This window comes from Vombatus ursinus, unplaced genomic scaffold (genome assembly GCF_900497805.2).
Source record: "Vombatus ursinus unplaced genomic scaffold, bare-nosed wombat genome assembly UNPS02009205.1, whole genome shotgun sequence".
Taxonomy (NCBI): Eukaryota; Metazoa; Chordata; class Mammalia; order Diprotodontia; family Vombatidae; genus Vombatus; species Vombatus ursinus.
Genome location: NW_020948983.1, coordinates 10,131,729 through 10,150,133, shown reverse-complemented (window position 1 = coordinate 10,150,133; position 18,405 = coordinate 10,131,729). Strand labels below are relative to the sequence as shown.

The 18,405-nt window shown below is 37.1% G+C and overlaps 1 pseudogene; it reads right to left on the bottom strand.

Moving 5' to 3' along the window:
• The window catches only part of LOC114035479, a 97,455-nt pseudogene extending 81,848 nt beyond the window's left edge, over positions 1-15,607 (bottom strand).
• Between the last annotated feature and the right edge of the window lie 2,798 nt (positions 15,608-18,405).

Below are 18,405 nucleotides of genomic sequence, written 5' to 3'. Positions count from 1 at the left end.
AATGGGAAGCCACTTTAAGTCATTGAGTAAGCGTATTCATTATAAAGATAAATCCGGCTGCAATGTGCCAAATGGACTGGAGGTAGTATGACTATAGGAAGAGAGATAGGTAGGATATTATTGTTCAAATCCAAGATTGGGATCATGAGGGCTGTCCTAGGATGGTGACAGCAGGAATTGAAAGGAAGAGCTGAATCTGAGCAGTGCTGTAGTGGTAAGTGTTTAACAATTGGTGTTCTGAAAAATATATACACATGACATACTTTTAAATTTCATCTGTAATATTAACTTTCTCCATTACCTTAAGTCTAGATAAAAATAGAATAATAAATCAAGATCTGATTTGTAGCATTTGCTTATTTCTATGGCATAAATGCTCACACTAAAAATTTAACAATTGACTCTCACAGGTTGGTTTGAGCTGGCTCCAACACAACCCTGGATTTGAAAGATATTTCAACTGAGATGCTGTGAGACTTCAAGTCATTAGTGGTGTCATGGAATTTTGGTGCCAAACTGGTAAGGTCTTGAAGTGGATGCTATGAGGATCTCTGTTAATTATTTCTGCTCCATCTCTTCCCATTCTGGCCATCTCTTCAAAGCTTATAAGGATAATAGTGCATTTTTTTTTCTCTCCTCATTGTTTTTTATAATCTTTAATCAGGGCGTTAGGTCCCCATGGCAAAAGCAGAATTCCTTCCAAAGAGGATCAGCAGTTAAATTCCTTAGGCTCAAATATCAGTGCATTTCTTTGAGAACGTTTATTTCACTGTGCATAGAAACTGAAAAAAATGAGATGTGTGCGTGTATGTGTGTGTGTACTGTGGTAACACTGTAATAAAACAAAATAACTGTTGGTTCCACTATGAGAATAGTCCTCCCACTCACCCTTGCCCAGAAGGCAAGGCACAAGCATGAATTTTAGTTTGAAGCAATAAGTGAATTTCTACTATGCATTAATGATCAAAAACATTTAAACAGCCCTTCATTTTTCCATGTTTCCATGCCATTAGTTTTAGGTGATTATAATGATGAAAACATTTCAAATCTGCTCTGTTTTCAAAGGGCTTATAATGTTTTTCTTATTCTTCCTAATACTTCCACCTCTCTCTTTGTGCAAGTAATGACACCTATCATGGTGATAACGCAAATCCCTTAAAAATGGTTTGTCATAAATAATATTAAGCAAGCACAATTAATTAAGCTTGATTTGCAACTAATTAAATTTACATAAATGGAATTCATTTCATAAAATGCTATAACTTTCCATCCATTTCCTCTAAGTATCCTTCAGAATTCCTTGTCCATTTATTTCTTTTCATATTTCTTAGTGTCATCATCAGTGTTTACTCAATTCTTCTGGACTGCTTTTTTTTATTTGCTTTAAGTTATTTCATAAAGGTCTTTCTATATTTATCATGCTTACCAATCCTAATTCCATTATAGTATTTCATTACATTAATGTACTATAATTTACTTAACCACTTCCCCATTGATGAACATTTAACTTGGTTCAATTTATTTCATAAAAATCATGGAACTGAGGGAAGCTTAGAGGGCATTGTGCTCAATGTCCTCATATTTTGAATGAGAAAACTGAGGCCCAAGGAGTTTAAATGATGTGCCTTATAAGAACTAGCTTATGGTGCATGTCTGCTCCCAATAAGTACCTGAGGAAAGATCTGAACTCAAATCTTCCTGATCCCATGTCCAAGGATCCATTTCCCATACCATGTTCCTTCTCTTTGCATTTGTAAATAATACTGCTATGAAAATATTTGAACAGCTAGATTTTTTTTGGATTTGTTTTTGGTAACACATTCAGGGTACATTCCCAACAATGGAATTAATGGGTCAAAGGGTATGATTATTTTGATATAGCAGACATTTAAATGGAAACAGATGTTCATTTTTGTTTTTGAATGAGATCCTTATTATAACATACTGGTGAAGTGGGGCCAGATGATAAATGCAGTCTTCTAGAGAGGAAACCAGAAGTATTTACCTCTTGAGTTTCTGCCAAGACAATCTACCCATTGAAGCTCTTGACCTCCTGAAGGTCATAGATAACAAAGCAGGGGAATTTGGATCAACGTCCTAAGGTAGGAGGCAACGTGGCACAATGTACTGACCCAGTGGTCTGGAATCGGAGAACCTGAGTTTAAATCCTACCTCTGATATTACTGCTTATGTGATTTTGGGCAAATCACTTTACCTTCTTGTTCCTTAATTCACTAATCTATAAAATGAGAGGGTTTAATGGAGTTGTCTTTGGACTTCTCTTCCATCTTAGATCTATAATCCTTTGGCCAACTTTTTTGATTCAGTCCATGGGGTGCCTTTTCCATCTTCTGTCAGCCAAGCAATAAACCAGCATTTACTGAATGTCTACCCTTTGGCTAACATGCACAACATATCCCTATTTTGTGAATCTCATTAGTCTGCTACTTAAGACATTTATTGCTGAGTGTCAATTCTATGTCCCAATGCAATAGACATTTGCTGATTACACTAGTTGACCTTTTATGAGTTTTCAGACAGAAACAGCAATGCCAGCAGAATAAATATCATACTCCTGCTTCTCTTTCACTTCACCAAGTATTCAGGGAAGCATATTTAGGGGGAAATAGACAGGCATACTGTGGATAGCCTTCCTGAGTTCAGATCAGAAGGGATGTGGGTACTGGCCTAGAGAGGGATCTTTTAGTCTTATTTCAAGTTATCCTAACTGAGCTAGCTAAATCAGCCTCTTCCAAGTTCTTGTAGGCCTGAATTTGTCCAAGGAAGAAAGCTTTCTCAGAAGCACTTGTTGAAATCCCTGCATTAAGCAACAGTTTGATAGAGATTTTGGCTCTTCATTTTTAGGATGGGGCATATCACAAATTGGGGCCAATTCCAAGAGAATGGAAGATAAAAGGCAACTATGAAGACATCAGCAACCACCTATCCATATACATAAAACCACTGTAAGAATGAGATTCATCAATGGTATCCCTGATTTTTAGAAAATGAGAAGAGAGCACACAGGTTTTCACTGACAGTTTTCTATGACAAACCACATCTTCGCAACCAAGTGCTCAACTCTCTATCAATATGTATACAGAATACAACATCCTACTGTTTATCTTTCGTAACCATGCACAAAATTCATTCCGTAGACTAGAGCAAAATACTATCTTATGGACTTTCCCAAACTAAGGTACATAACTGTGTATCTCTTAACATGTTGTGTAAGATGCCTTAATAGATGCAACTAAAGATAACTTTATTCAATGATGCTCTGAATATTATCATAAATAAATACCTAAGACTGGGAGACAGGTACTTTCCAAAGAGCTTAGTCATTGCCGAAGAGCATGCACTGAATCCAATCCAAATAGAAAAGGGATTTTCTGTTATGGTGAGGTCCCCACAATGCTCCTGTTTGTGGATAATAATGTGCTGATTGGTTTAAGCCCTAGCAAACCATGGAGTCTCTGTCAGTATCTGTAGTCACTATAAAACAGTCTAGCCTACAAAAGCACATTAAAAAAGTGAAAATACTATGATTTCAATACATTGTTCAATGAGACAAATGATTGAATGATATCATCAGCATCTTGGAAGGCACTGAAGATGAATGATGAGCTAGGCCCGAAATTAAATAGCAGAACAGCCTGGACAGAATTCAGAAGACTAGGCAGTGTTTTCAATGTCCCCAAGCCACTCCTTGTTGAAAAAACTCAGTTTTGTTGCATCACTCTTCTCCCAGGGATGCTGTATGACTATGGATAACATCATGTTCTCATAAGAATAAATGTTGCAGATGGTGATTTAAAGGACAATGGAAAGATACAGATCTAGTGAAGATGGGCCACAGTGTATTGCTTGCCTGTGGGGAGGAGGGGATTTATATGTGAAAAATAGTGTAAAAATTTAGTCAAGGGATATGTTGATTAGAAACAGAATAGGTACAGTCATTTAGTAAGAGTGAGGTATTATCAGGGCAGCTAGGTAGTTCAGTGGATCAAATGTTGGAATTGGAGTTGGGAAGACATGAGTTCAAATCCTGCCTAAGATTCTGAGCAGCTCTGTAATCTCGGGCATATTTTTTTTTATTTGTTTTTTAGGCAATTGGGGTTAAGTGACTTGCCCAGGGTCACACAGCTAGTACGTGTCAAATGTTTGGTCTGAGGCCAGATTTGAACTCAGGTCCTCCTGACTTCAGGGCTGGTGCTCCATCCACTGTGCCACCTAGTTGCCCCCCTGGGTACATTGTTTAACCTCTCTCGATCTATTTCCTCATCTGTAAAATGGTGGTAATAGCATGTGCCTCACAGAGTTGTTATGAGAATCAAATGATTAACATAGGTAAAGTGCTTCATAAACCTGAAATTATGATACATATGCTAGTTATTATTTTTATCATCAGCATCATCAGCATCAACATCAATAGTCAGTTAATGCAATGTGCTAGTAATGACAGAATATCAAAAGAATAAGGGAAATGTCTACACTATATTGGATAGATCCTCTATGGAAGATTGATGGAAAGAAACAGGTAAGAGTTGCACTGAATGTCTGCAGGTAGAATGGGTTGCCTGGAGAGGTGATGAATTCCTCCTCCTTGGAGGTCTTCAAGCAAAAGCTGTATGACCATTTGTTGAGGATATTATAGTAAAAATTCCTTTCATGTATAGATAAGAATATACGGACATTGAGGTCCTTTCCACTTCTCAAATTCTGTGACTACGATTTTGTGAGAAGGTATGGAAGAACTGTGAGCTTCACCAGTGAAGTTAGAACACACATTCTTGAGATCATGGATCCATAGAAATATTGAAGAAAAGTATTAAAAAGTACTTTTAAAATGTATAGAAGTTTTTAAGATAGACACAAATTTGTATTTTATTTTAATCTTGTGTTTATATTTTTTCCACTTTCTTAAAGAGATGTGTGTTTGTGTGTGTGTGTGTGTGTGTGGTGTGTACATTTAACATTTTTCAGAGGAAGGGCACTAGGGTGAGAACATATTTATTAGAAGTCTAAAGTCCTAGGTCTTTCTTTGATGCTGGGTTTTAAAGGACTTAACCTAAAGGAGATTTGGGGCAGGGAGTTTTATTTAGAGATTATGATGTCCTCGTACTATTTAGTAATAGAACAAACAATGGTAAAAAGCAGTTGAAATTAAAAATAAATGAGGAGGTGGTAACTTCTTTCAGAGAGTACAAGTTAAGAGGCCTGGGTAAATAATATCTTAAAATATGGAAAAAAACCTGACAGATATGACTATTATTGTGTTTCAGTTATTTTTTAAAAGTTATGCAACTCCATGAGGCAGATGCTATTACCACCATTTTATAGATGAGGAAATAGATTTAGAGAGGTTAAACAACATGCCCAAGGTTACAGAGCAGCTCAGAGTCTCAGGCAGGATTTAAACTCAAGTCTTCCCAACTGATGCTACAGGACTGGTGATGAGATAGGAAATGTCATGTTTTTTTTTTTTTTCCAAGTCAACAAACATTTATTAAATTTCTTATCTATTAGGGCTAGAAACTGGGGGGTATGGGTGGGTGGGTGGTAGGTATGCAAAGTTTAGATAAGACAAGATCTCTGCCTTCCTTGAGTTTACAATTTACTTTTTTTTAATTTTTTCTTTTTTATTAATAAATTTATTTATTTTTGGTTTTCAACATTTACTTCCACAAGATTTTTGAGCTCCAAATTTTCACCCCATCTTGCCCCTCCCCCACCCCAAGATGTCATGCATTCTGAGTACCCCTTTCCCTAGTCTGCCTTCCTTCTATCTCTCCCCACCTTCTCTTATCCCCTTCCCCTTCTATTTTCCTGTAGGGCAGGATAGATTTCTGTACCCCATTTCCTGTATTTCTTATCTCCCAGTTGCATGTGAAAACATTTTTTAAATGTGTTTTTAAAACTTTGGGTTCCAAATTTTCTCCCTTTATCCCTCCCTACCCACCCTCATTGAAAAGGCAATCAACTCAATATGGTTATACATGTGCAGTTACGCGAAACACTTCTGTAGTAGACATGCTGTGAAAAACTAACTCTATTTCCCTTAATCCTATCCCACCCTGCCATTTATTCTATTCTTTCTTTTGACCCTGTTCCCCCTCAGAAATATTTGCTTCTGATTACCTCCTTTCCCAATCTGCCCTCCTCTCTTTCATCCCCCTACTCTCTTGTCCCTTTGCCCCCCATTTTCCTGTAGGGTAAGATAGATTTCCATACCCAATTGAGTGTGTATGTTATTCCCTCCTTAAGCCAAATCTGATAAGAATAAGATTCACTCATTTCCTCTCACCTTTCCCCATTTCCCCTCCACTGTAAGAGCCTTTTCTTTTCTGTTTTTTTGTGAGATAATTTACTCCATTCTACCTCTCCCTTTCTCCTTCTCCTAGTATAATCCTCTCTCACCCCTTAATTTTATTCTGCAGATATGACCCCTTCATCTTCAACTCACCCTGTGCCCTCTATCTATTGATCTATCTATCTATCTATCTATCTATCTATCTATCTATCTATCTATCTATACATATAATTTTTCCCTCCAACTACCCTAATACTGACAAAGGTCTCATGACTTACAAATATCATCTTTCCATGCAGGAATGTAAACAGTTCAACCTTAATAAACAATTTCCTCAGAAGAGGAAAGAGGGTTGATTCTTCAATCTCTAAGTCTTGACTTGGATTTCTTCTAAATTTTATAATGGTTTATGATTGGAAAGAAAGTAGTGATCACTGAGAAATAGAATGGCTTCATTCCCCAGGGGGTCTCTGAGATTTCTTCCAATTATGAAACTTTGTGATTCTGTCAAATTCACATCATTTTTTCCCCCATAGATTTGTTAGACTGGTAGGTCTGGTGATTATTCATCTTGTATAATATAGGTACTTTAAAAAAATATTTAACAAGTACTCATATGTTATCCTTGTGGATAAGATAGACAAATGAAGGCTAAACAATAGTAGAGTTAGGTAGGTATAGGACTGATTGAATGAGTAAACCCAAAGAGTAGCCATTATTGGATCAATGTAAAGTAGGAAAGAGGTCTCTAGTGAAATATACCAGAGATTTTTCCTTAGCCATGGAAGTCTTCAAGTAGATATGGGATTATAATTTACTAGGAATTCTATAGACATGATTTCTATTTTGAGGCAGTTAGGTGGAACTGGTGTGGAGTCAGGAATATAGTTCTGTATGCATACATATATGGATGCATATATATATATGTACATGTGTATATGTATAATATATACATATATACATACACATGTATTGTGCATATATGTGTGTATGTATATATGTGTGTGTGTATATATATATTTAGAGAGAGAGAAAGAGGAGAGGGCTCAGAGCCTTGAAGTATACCTATACATGGGGGTGGTGATTTATAAAAGGAAGTGGTAGAAGGAAGGAGAATGAATATTTATTAAGTGCCTAATATGTGCCAGGCACTATGTTAAGCATTTTACAAATATCTTCTCATTTGATCCTCACAACCCTGAGAAATAGGTGCTATTATAATGCTCATTTTATACTCACGGGAACTAGGGTAGACAGAGGTGAAGTGACTTGCCCAGAACCACACAATTAGTAGTTGTCTGAGACTGGATTAAAGTCTTCCTAAATCCAGGTACAGGCAACTAGGTGGCACAGTGTATAGCGTCCTGGGCCTGAAGTCAGGAAGACCTGAGTTCAAATCTGGCTTCAGATGCTTATAAGCTATGCGATCCTGGGAAAGTCACTTAACCTTGTTTGCCTCAGTTTCCTGATCTGTAAAATTAACTGGAGAAGGAATTGGCACACCACTGCAGTATCTTTGCCAAGAGAACCCCAAATGGGGTCACTAAGAGTCAGACATGACTGAACAACAACAAATCCAGGTTCCACACTCTATCCATTGCACTACTGAGCTGTCCAGAAAGAGTTAGAACCAAGAAACCAAGTTAGAACCAAGAAACCAAGGAGAACCAAGAAAACCACAGAGGAGAGAGTATTCTGGAGGTGAGTGGTCAACAGTGTCAACTGCTGTAGAGAGGTCAGGAAAAATGAAGACTGAAAGACGACTCTTAGTTTTGCCAGCTTAGAAACCTTTGGCAACTTTTTACGGAACAATTTTATAATGATAAGCTTAGAAACCAGATTGCATGGAGTTGAGAAGTGTGTGAGAAGAGAAGTAGAAGTGGAGGCAGATATTTCCAGGAATTGGGTTTTAAAACAGAGGAGAGAAAGAATGATTGCTTGAGACATTGGTAGGATCAAGTGACAATTTTTTAAATAATGGAGTAGATTAGGGCACATTTGTATAAGGCAGAGAAGGAGCCAGTAGGTGGAAAGAGGTAAGATTAAAGAAAAGAGATGATTGTGTGTGTGTGTGGGCATCTACTTTAAGAAGCAAAAGGAGATGGAACTAAGATAATGCACAGAGGAATCAGCTTTGGCAAAGAGAAGGGCTACTTCTTCATCAGAGATTGTAGTAAAGAGGAAGGGATGATGTCAAGGGATTTTGACATGTAGAGAAGATAAAAGAGAGTTCACATGGAATGGCCTCTAACCTTGCTCCACTCTGCCCTAGTTAGAACTTATCTAGAACAGGGTTGGGGAACCTGCGGCCTTGAGGTCACATGTTGCCCTCTAGATCCTCAAGTATGGCCCTTTGACTGAATCCAAACTTCACACAATAAATCCTTTTATTAAGGATTAGTATTAATAATTAATATTAAGTCCTTTTGTTCCCCACCCCTGATGTAGAACATTGTGTTCAAGTTCTTAATGCTACATCTTAGGAAGGACATTTATGACATTTATGGTCCAGAGGAGGCCAACTTGAAAGGTGAGGAGCCTGGGGACCACGCCATATGAGGATCAGTGGAGAGAAGTGGAATTATTTATTCTGGAGAAGAGTAGGCTTGGCTGTCTTAAACATGTTTGAAGGGATCTCATATGAAGGAGGAATTAGATTCTTTCTCCTCAACCCCAGAGAAAATAAACAAGAATAATGTGTGGAGGTTGCAGTGAGATAGATTTAACTTGAAGGGGAAGAAAATCCTAATAATAGTAGGGATCAATGAAAAACAGTTAAGTCCTCGTTATGTCTAAAGCACTAGGGATATAAATTAGTTTACTGTTATTGTTCAGTCATTTTTTAGTTTCCAACTCTTTGTGATCCCATTTGGGGGTTTTCATAGCAAAGATACTTGCCATTTTCTTCCCCAGTTCATCTGACAGATGAGGAAACTGAGGCAAACAGGGTTAAGTAAGTTGCCCAGGGTTACACAGTTTGTAAGTGTCTGAGGCCAGATTTGAACTCACAAAGATGAATTGTACTGATTCCAAGTCCAGTGCTCTGTCCACTGCACTATGTAGCTTCCCAGGGATACAAATAGATTCTCAAATCAAATACAAATAGGGATTTTCTGATTCTGGGACAGTTCTGGGAAAAAGTTGGTACCAAGTCTGGCACAAAGTAAATGTCAACAAATGTTTGTTGAATGAATGAGCTAATTTCACTTCTCTGCCAGATTTACCTTCTTAAGTAATGAGTTTCACATATTGACTACCTGCTTTTGGAAGCAGGACTTTTTTTTTTATTTGCATTACTTTCCTCACATTTCACTGGGGATGCCCTCATTTTTGTATTTTTATGATTTTATGAACAAGTCTGATTTAACATTCTCCATCTTATTCCTGATTTTATACATTTTCAGCATGGAGGATCAATTTTTTTAATGGACTGAAGAATTCCAAAATGTTTATCCAAACAAGGAAACCATGAAACTATCTTTTTCCTTACCCCTACAACAAATACTCATTCCTTTGGTCTATCTCAGTCATCTTGTGAATGTTGACAAGTTCTGCTACATTTGTTTCCAGGTCCTTGCTTTAGAAGAACCACCTCATCACTTAATGACAATATAATGAATATATATATATATATATAAACATCCATATATAAAAATATATGTATATATTATACACACACATATACACAAATATGTATATATATGTATACACATATGTATATATATATTATTGTTTAGTCATTTCAGTAGTATCTAACTCTTTATGACCTCATTTGGGATTTTCTTGGCAAAGATACTAGAATGGTTTGCCATTTCCTTCTCCAGCTCATTTTACAGTTGAGCAAACTGAGATAAACAGGGCTAAGTGACTTGTCCAGAATCACACAGCTAGTTAGTATCTGAGGCTGGATTTGAACTCAGGTCTTCCTAATTCCAGGTCTGGCACTCTATTCACTGTGCCACCTAGCTGTCTTGTATATGTATGTACATATACATATATACCCACATGCTACTTATGTCTATATACATATTAATTGTATATGTTAATATATATTCTATACATGCACATACACCTCTCAGTGTATTTATGCAAGTGTATCACTCTCTCACCTAGGCTAGAAGTACAGGGGTTACCATGGACCTGATCCATTTCTGACCTGGCCTGGTAACTCCTCTTTAGGTAACCTGGTGTCCTCCCCAATCCTGGGGGTTTACTATCTTTATACTGAACATAGTGCCGATACCCTTTTCCCATAGCTCATTGCACCTCTGAAGTCCTGGGTTAGAGAGGTCTTCCAGTCTCAGCCTCCCCAGTAGCTGGAGTTACAGGCATACCCCAGCACATCTATCAATGAATAAATATTTTAAAGGGCATTATCCCCCAAAGTCTGTGCTTTGGACATAGCTTGCTGGCTCCCGTCCCTTTTCTGAAAACCTGTTCTTCCTACAGTATACATATTCACTGATTCCTTCCTTAAGCTTTGAACTCAGTACTCATTTCATTAATTCCTCTGCCTGTGGAGGATGAGCTCTCTGTCTCACACATAGGTCTCTATGTCACCATATAGACGTGTTCATATGAAGCCATTCACAGTTTAAGCCACTGCATGAGATTTCCAACATGACAAAAATAGGATTCAGGTGCTACCACAATGCGGCAAAGACCAAAAGGCACATCTTGTTGTGTGACCCTCGTTACTGCTCAGTGTTGTCCACAGCTCTCACCGTACTCTGGTCCTCTTGCCTTGAGTTAGCATTTGAGCCACTTGTTTGGGGAAATTGGGGCTATAATGAGATGGGACTCGGGACCTGACTGAGTCTGGACCATGAGAGACAATCAGTGGCCATACTCCATACGCCTAGAGCAAATCCTCTTTCCCAGTTATTGTGACTGACTTTTTCCAGTCATGAAGAATTCACTTCCCTTTATTTGGGTTTACTCTCTTAGTTTCCTCTTCCCAATAGCTGATCATTAACGTACATCGAGTTAACTGTAATGTGAAGGCCATGAAGAGGTAGAAGGTGAAAGAACACAGTCTGGTCAATGGGACCAGCTCTGGACTGGGAAGCCAAAGAGCTTCTGTCGTTAATTATTGTGTGACCTCTGGCAAATCATTTTCCATCTCAGAGCTTCAGTCTCTTCGTCTCTACCATAAATTACAGGATTATATGATTGAGCAGCTGCTGGGTACAGTAGCAAGAGCTCTGGAACTGCAATCAGCCAAGACTTGAGCTCAAATCTGGTATGAGACCCTCACTAGATGTGTGACCCTGGGCAAGTCACTTGAACTCTGCTGCCTCAGTTCCCACATTTGTAAAATAAAGAGAATAACCACACCTAACCCTAATGGTTGCTATGACAATAGAATGAGATAGTTGTAAAGTGCTTTGCAAAACTTAAAGAGTCCTAGGAACGCTTGTTATTAAGTGTATGATTTCTAAGATTTCCTTTACTTCAAACATATGATCCTATAATTATATATTTAACCAATATTTCTTTAGTAACTCCATCAAGTTCTAGCTCCTTTGGTTCTGCAGTAGGAATATATCTTTGATGATGGAGAGAGGGGTTAGAGTGAGTTTTATTCTGTAGGACAAATAACCCAGGAAGTAGAGGTTCCTAATTGAAGTTAGGGGCAACTTAGCTCTGATGGAGATTCCTGTTCCACGTCTGCCCAAACCCCAACCTCCTGAATAGTAAGAAAAAAAGCTGGAATTTAAACCTCTCAGAGTTATCCTCAGCATAAATGACTGTATTTGTCTAAGTTCACGATTCCTCCACACCCCACTCCCATTCTAAGCCAGATGTAACTATCTCAAGTAGTGATTCTCAAACTTTTTTCTGCTCACAGTATGACTTTCTTTGCCACAGGAAATTGTGGCACAATGAACATTTAAGTTATCAATACTAAAGCAGAGTCAAGAAGCTCATGCACATGTTGCCTTCTTTTAATAAGAGCAGCCATTTTTGTCAAGGCCTCTGTGAGTTCAATATCTGACACATTCTGAAGTTAATGCAAACATGTAACAGGTAACTTTTATTTATTTTGTGAGTGTTGTACTTTACCATTTATTTGAGACAAATATTTTAGACAAATTTATTTTGGATAAAATATTTATACATTTTCTTTTACATGAAATAAAATAAACTTCCAGATTTCATGGCACATAGTATGATTCATTGTATACTTTCTGAGAACTACTGAGCTTCAGCGATAGAGCCAAAAGTAATCAATATTGGCTAATACTGGCATTACTATTAGTAATCAATATAGTACATGGGAAAGACAAAGGACAGGGGCACTCAGATGGTCTCTTTTGAAAACTAGGGCTATCTTTAATAAAAATACATAATTCAAATTTATATGATGTTTTATAATATAATAGTTAATATTTAGATTCTTAAAAGATTGACAAAGCACTTTAAACACATTTTCTTATTTCATCCTTGAAATGACCTTGTGATATAGGCTGTGCAAGTGTTTTTATCTTCAATTAATAGATGAAGAATCTGAAGTTCAGAGAACTTAAGCAATTTTCCCATTGGTACATTGGTAAGTGTTGGAGGTGGGTTTCAAAAACAGGTCTTTCCTGACTTCAGGTATAAAACTTTTTTTAAAATAATATTTTTTTCCTCAATTACATGTCAAGGCACTTTTTAGCATTCAATTTTTAGCATCAAGATTTTGATCAAGTCTTTCTCCTTCTATCCCTCCCCTCTCCTCTTCCTAAAATGGTAGTTAATTTGATATGGGTCATATATCCATATCTGTCTATATATGTGTATATACATGCATGCTATCATGTAAAACCCATTTCCATATTACTCACAGTTGTGAAAGAAGAAACAGATCAAAAGGAAAAAAATATCACAAAAAAGAATAAAATAAGTGAAAAAAAGCTTCTATTTGCATTCAGAGTCCAATAGTTCTTTATCTGGATGTGGATAGCATTTGTGGATAGCAAGTCCTTTGTGCTTATCTTTGATCATTGAGCCATTTCATAGTTGGTCATCACACAATGTTGCTGATATTATGTATGATGTTTTCCTGGTTCTGCTGATTTAACTTTGTATCAGTTCTTACAAGCCTTTCCAGGTTTTCCTGAAATCTGCCGGTTCATCATTTCATATTGCACAATAGTATTCCATTATATTCATATGCCACAACTTATTCAGTCATTCCCTAATTGATGGGCATCCCCTCAATTTTCAATATTTTGCCACCACAAAAAGAGCTGCTATAAATATTTTTGGGCATGTAGATACTTTTCCCTTTTTCATGATCTTTTTGGGATACAGATCTAGTAGTGGTATTACACAGTTTGGTTGCCCTTTGGGCATAGTTCTAAATTTCTCTCCAGAATGATTGGGTCAGTTCACAGCTCCACCAAGAGTATATTAGTGTCCCAATTTTCCCAATCTCCAACATTTGTCATTTTCCTTTTTTGTCAGATTAGCCAATCTGATTGGTTTGAGGTGGTACCTGAGAGTTGTTTTAATTTGCATTTCTCTAATCAAAAGTGATTTAGATTCTTCATATGCCTATAGATAGCTCTAATTTCTTTATCTGAAAACTGCTTGTTTATATCCTTTGACCAATTCCCTCTTTGAGTCAACACTGATGAAAGTAAGGTTCAAGTGATGCCTATCACCCACCCTTCCATCTTTCCTTCCAATGTAATAGGTTTTTCCATGCCTCTTCATGCGAAATAATTTATCCCTTTCTACCTCTCCCTTCCTTCTGCATCCAGTGTACTCTTTTTTCTCTTCACTTAGTTATTTTTTATGTCATTCCCTCAAATTCACCTTATATCCATGCCCTCTGTCTATATATATTCCTTCTGACTATATTTTTAGTGGTACAATTTTTAAGAATTACATCTTCCCATCTAGGGGTGTAAACAGTTCCGTTCCATTGAATCCTTTATTGTTTCTTTTCTCTTTTTACCTTTTTAGGCTTCTCTTGGGTCTTGATATTAGAGATTAAATTTTTTGTTCAATTCTGGTCTTCTCCTTATGAAAGCTTGAAATCCTTCTATTTCATTGAATGACCATTTTCCCCCCCTTGAAATATTATGCTTAATTTTGCCAGGTAGGTGTTTCTTGATTGTAGTCCTAGCTCCTTTGCCTTCCAGAATATCATGTTTAATGTTGTGTAGCTGCTAAGTCCTGTGTAATCCTGATTGTAGCTCCCTGATATTTGAATTTTTTTTCAGATCACTTGAGGTATTTTTTCCTTGATCTGATAGTTCTGAAATTTGGCTATAATGTTCCTTGGAGTTTTAATTTTGGAATCTCTTTCCTGAGGTGATTGGTAGATTCTTTCAATGCCTATTTTGCCCTCTGGTTTGAGGATATCATGGCAGTTTCCTTGATAATTTCTTGAAAGATTCTGTCCAGGTCCTCCTTTTGATTATGGCTTTCAGGTAGTCCAATGATTCTGACAATGTCCCTCTTGAATCTATTTTCCAGGTCAGTTGTTTTTCCAAAGAAGCATTTTACATTTTTTTCTATTTCTTTTATTCTTTTGAATTTGATTGATTCTTGCAGTCTAGAGACATCAAGAGCTTCCACTTGTCTAAATCTAACTTTTAAGGAGTTCTTTTCCTCAGTAAGCTTTTGCTCTTCCATTTGGCCAACTGTACTTTTTAAGGTGTTATTTTCTTTAGTGGATTCTTGTATTTCCTTTTCCATTTGGCCAATTTTACTTTTTAAGCAGTTGTTTTCTTTTTTCTAAGATGTTGACTCTTTTTTCATAAGTCTCTTGCATCATTCTCATTTTCCCCAATGTTTTTTCTCTCTCTTTTAAATGACTTTTAGCTCCCCTTTGAGCTTTTCCATGAGTTCTTTCTGGGTTTGAGACCACTTCCCATTTTTCTTTGGGGTTTCTATGATCAGATTCTTTTTTTTTCCCTCATCTTTTTGGCCTTTCCCCTTTCTTTTAAATTTCAGCTCTGCTCCTGGGGTGGAAGGGGCACTGCCTCAGGTTTCTTGTGCCAGGGACTGTAGGCCCTGGCTGTTTACGTGATGCTGCACTGATGTTGCCCTGAGGCCCACAGGGAACCCTCATAGTTGAGGCTGAGCTAAGTGGGTGGTTTAGTAAGTAGGTGGTGCTGCTGGAGACTGAAGGGATCTGGCAGCTTACCTGGTGCTAAGCCAGAATCCTGGTGCTGATGTCTGCCATGGGCTGAGGCCGGTGGGTGTTCCTGCATTTCCTTGGAGTCTGCCTGTTCCCTTTGCTATCCTAAGGCACATGGGGTGTCCTGATGTTGATGTTTGCCTGCTCCACTGCATCGAGGCTCAAGATCTCCCATTGGTTTGTTTAGGTGGGGCTTGCTGCCAGATTGCTGGGATGCATCCTGTCCTGGATTGCCCTTCCCCTTTTCCCTGAGTGAGACAGACCTTTCTTCCCCATCTTCCAAGTTTCTTAGGCTAAAAATTGTTTTACCTCATCTTTTTGCTATTCCAGGATTTGTTTTGAGGTGCTATTTTATGGTTGTTTGAAGGTAAGTATGGGTGAGTTATGGTGATTTACTGCTCACTCCACCATCTTGACTCCCAGCAGTCTCATCCCCTATAAAACTCTTTTCTACCATATTAACTAGCATATATTTTAAAAAATATTTTTAATTTCATTTTTATGTCATCTACATTTTCAATATATTTCTTCCCTATGCCTCTCCTAGAGGGCCATCACTTAGAATATGGAATAAAAAGAAAAACAAAACTGTTCATCAAACCTAGCCAAGGAATAGAAAGGGCTGATTTTATATTAATGCTTTACCTCTATAGGCCCTCACCTCTGTAAATAAGCGGGAGGAGAGGACTTCTGATATCTCTTCTCTGAGATCAAGTTTGGCCAGTATAATTTCATACAATTTACTTTTTATTATTTTGCTTTTCTTGTTCTTTAAATTTGCATTGTTGTAGTCACTGTGCATAGACTATTTTCCTGGCTCTCCTTTTTCTCCTTTGAAGTGGTCTCTATGTTTCTTATGCTTCTATCCATCCATCATATTCCTTCTCATATACTACAACTTGTTTAGTTACTTCCTAGTTGATGAATATTTACTTTGTTTCTAGTTCTTGCCACTACAAAGCATGCTGCTATAAACTGTTGTTGTCGTTGCTGTTGCTGGTATTTGCCTAGCAGTAGAATCTCTTGAGTAGAGAGTATGGAAATTTTAGCCACTTTCTTATCATAATTCCAAACCACTTTCCAGGATTGCTGGAATAACACACAATTCCACTGACAATATATTAGCCCATCTTTGGACAACTTCTCCAGTATTGGCTGTTTTCATCTTTTGTTATCTTTACCAATTTTCTGGGTTCCAGGTGGAACTCCAGAGTTGTTTTTGACTTGCAGTTCTTTTATTATTAATGACTTGGAGCATTCTTTCATATGGTTGTTAATAGCTTGCAAAGCTTTTTTTGAGCTTTTATATCCTTTAATTCTTGTCAATTGACATATGACCTTTTCTCTTGTAGATTTCTGTTTGTTGCCTGGATATTTAGTATATGGACCTCTTATCAGAGAAATTTGATACAAATATTTTTTCCAAGTTGACTTTCTCTTCTTATTGCAGTTGTTTAATTTTGTTCATATGAAAGTTTTTTAGTTACTGGCAATTTACAACACCAAAAACAAAACCCCCCAGACTAAAAACAAAAATCTCTTCTTGTGGGAGCCCTGTTAGGTAGATAGTGCTAGTATTATTATCTTTACTTTACAGATGAATAAGTAAATTGTGATTCAGAATGTTAAGTGATGTATCTAACGTCAAACAGCTAAAGGCAAGAATTGAACCCAGATCTTCTCACTCACTTACTCACTTCTCACTCACTCACTACCTTTCTACTAATATCTGTAGTTCATTATTTCTTATTTCTTTATCTACCTCCTAGATATTTCTGTAATGATAAGCCACATCACTACGGGACTTTAACATTTTCAGAATATCTTCCTTACAATAACTCTGTGAGGTAGGTGGTGTTGATAATTATCCCCATTGTACAAATGAAGAAGCCTATGGTCATATAGCTAATATTAGAGCTAGCATTAAAACCAATATGTCTCAACTCTAAATACAATACTCTTTCTAACAAACATTGTTTTTCAAAGACATTAGCTTTCACTAAAATACTTTAGAATCATATATCTTATTGATTTCCATAGGTATAGTTTTAAGTTTTCTTAAACCTACCTCTTTCTATTTAATTCTTCCTCTTTCTTTCTATTCTAGTTTGATCATGTACCATTTTTGTACAGGGAACAGTCCTCTTGAATAACTGATAGATGGAAAAAAATTCAAAAAGACATTGAAAGCTTAAGGTCTTTATCATTACCACTGCCTATTGTGTATATGGGACATTTCCTTGTCCCCTCTTCTTTGCCCTTTAAAGAACCATTGTTTCCATCAGAAGCTCTCAGTCCTCTGGGGTTCCACAGCAACCATGTGCCTTCTATTTTTTCTCTCATATCTTAAGCCTTCTCATTATAATAAGAAAACATTCATTAACAAATGTATCTGCTTTTATTTCTGGATTGAAGGGATGCTGCCTGTTGTGTTTATGGAAGAAATGAATATTTTGCAAAATATTATGATGATGGTAGCTTGTGACCTGGGCACTAGGTTTCTTAGTCATTCTCAAATGTTTAATTGTTCCAAGAGTTTTCTTAGTCAGCCTGTAGCATAGTCCTTTACCTCTAAAAACATCTCAACTTCTTTGTGAAATCTAAACCATCCATCTAGTTTAAGAGCTAGATGACTTCCTGAAGGTTACTGGAATTTGAGATAATGAACGAAACAAAGATCACTGGCCAAAGATGAGTTTAGGGGTTAAGGGACTAGATAGATTAAGTGCTCGTTAGTTAAATTGAAGTCTGATTTGGAGGATTTTTATAGAGGCAGGGGTCACTTCTTAGAGAAAGTAGACAGCTCCTCAGGCTGAGAATGTTTCCAGGGAAATGTAATAAAATAATCATTGGCTATGTCAAAGACAGTATATCAGAGGTAGAAATCTTGACTTCAGGAACTAGGTTAAAGAGTTAGGTGGAGTGAAGGCCTGAAGGGTTTAGAGTATTACAT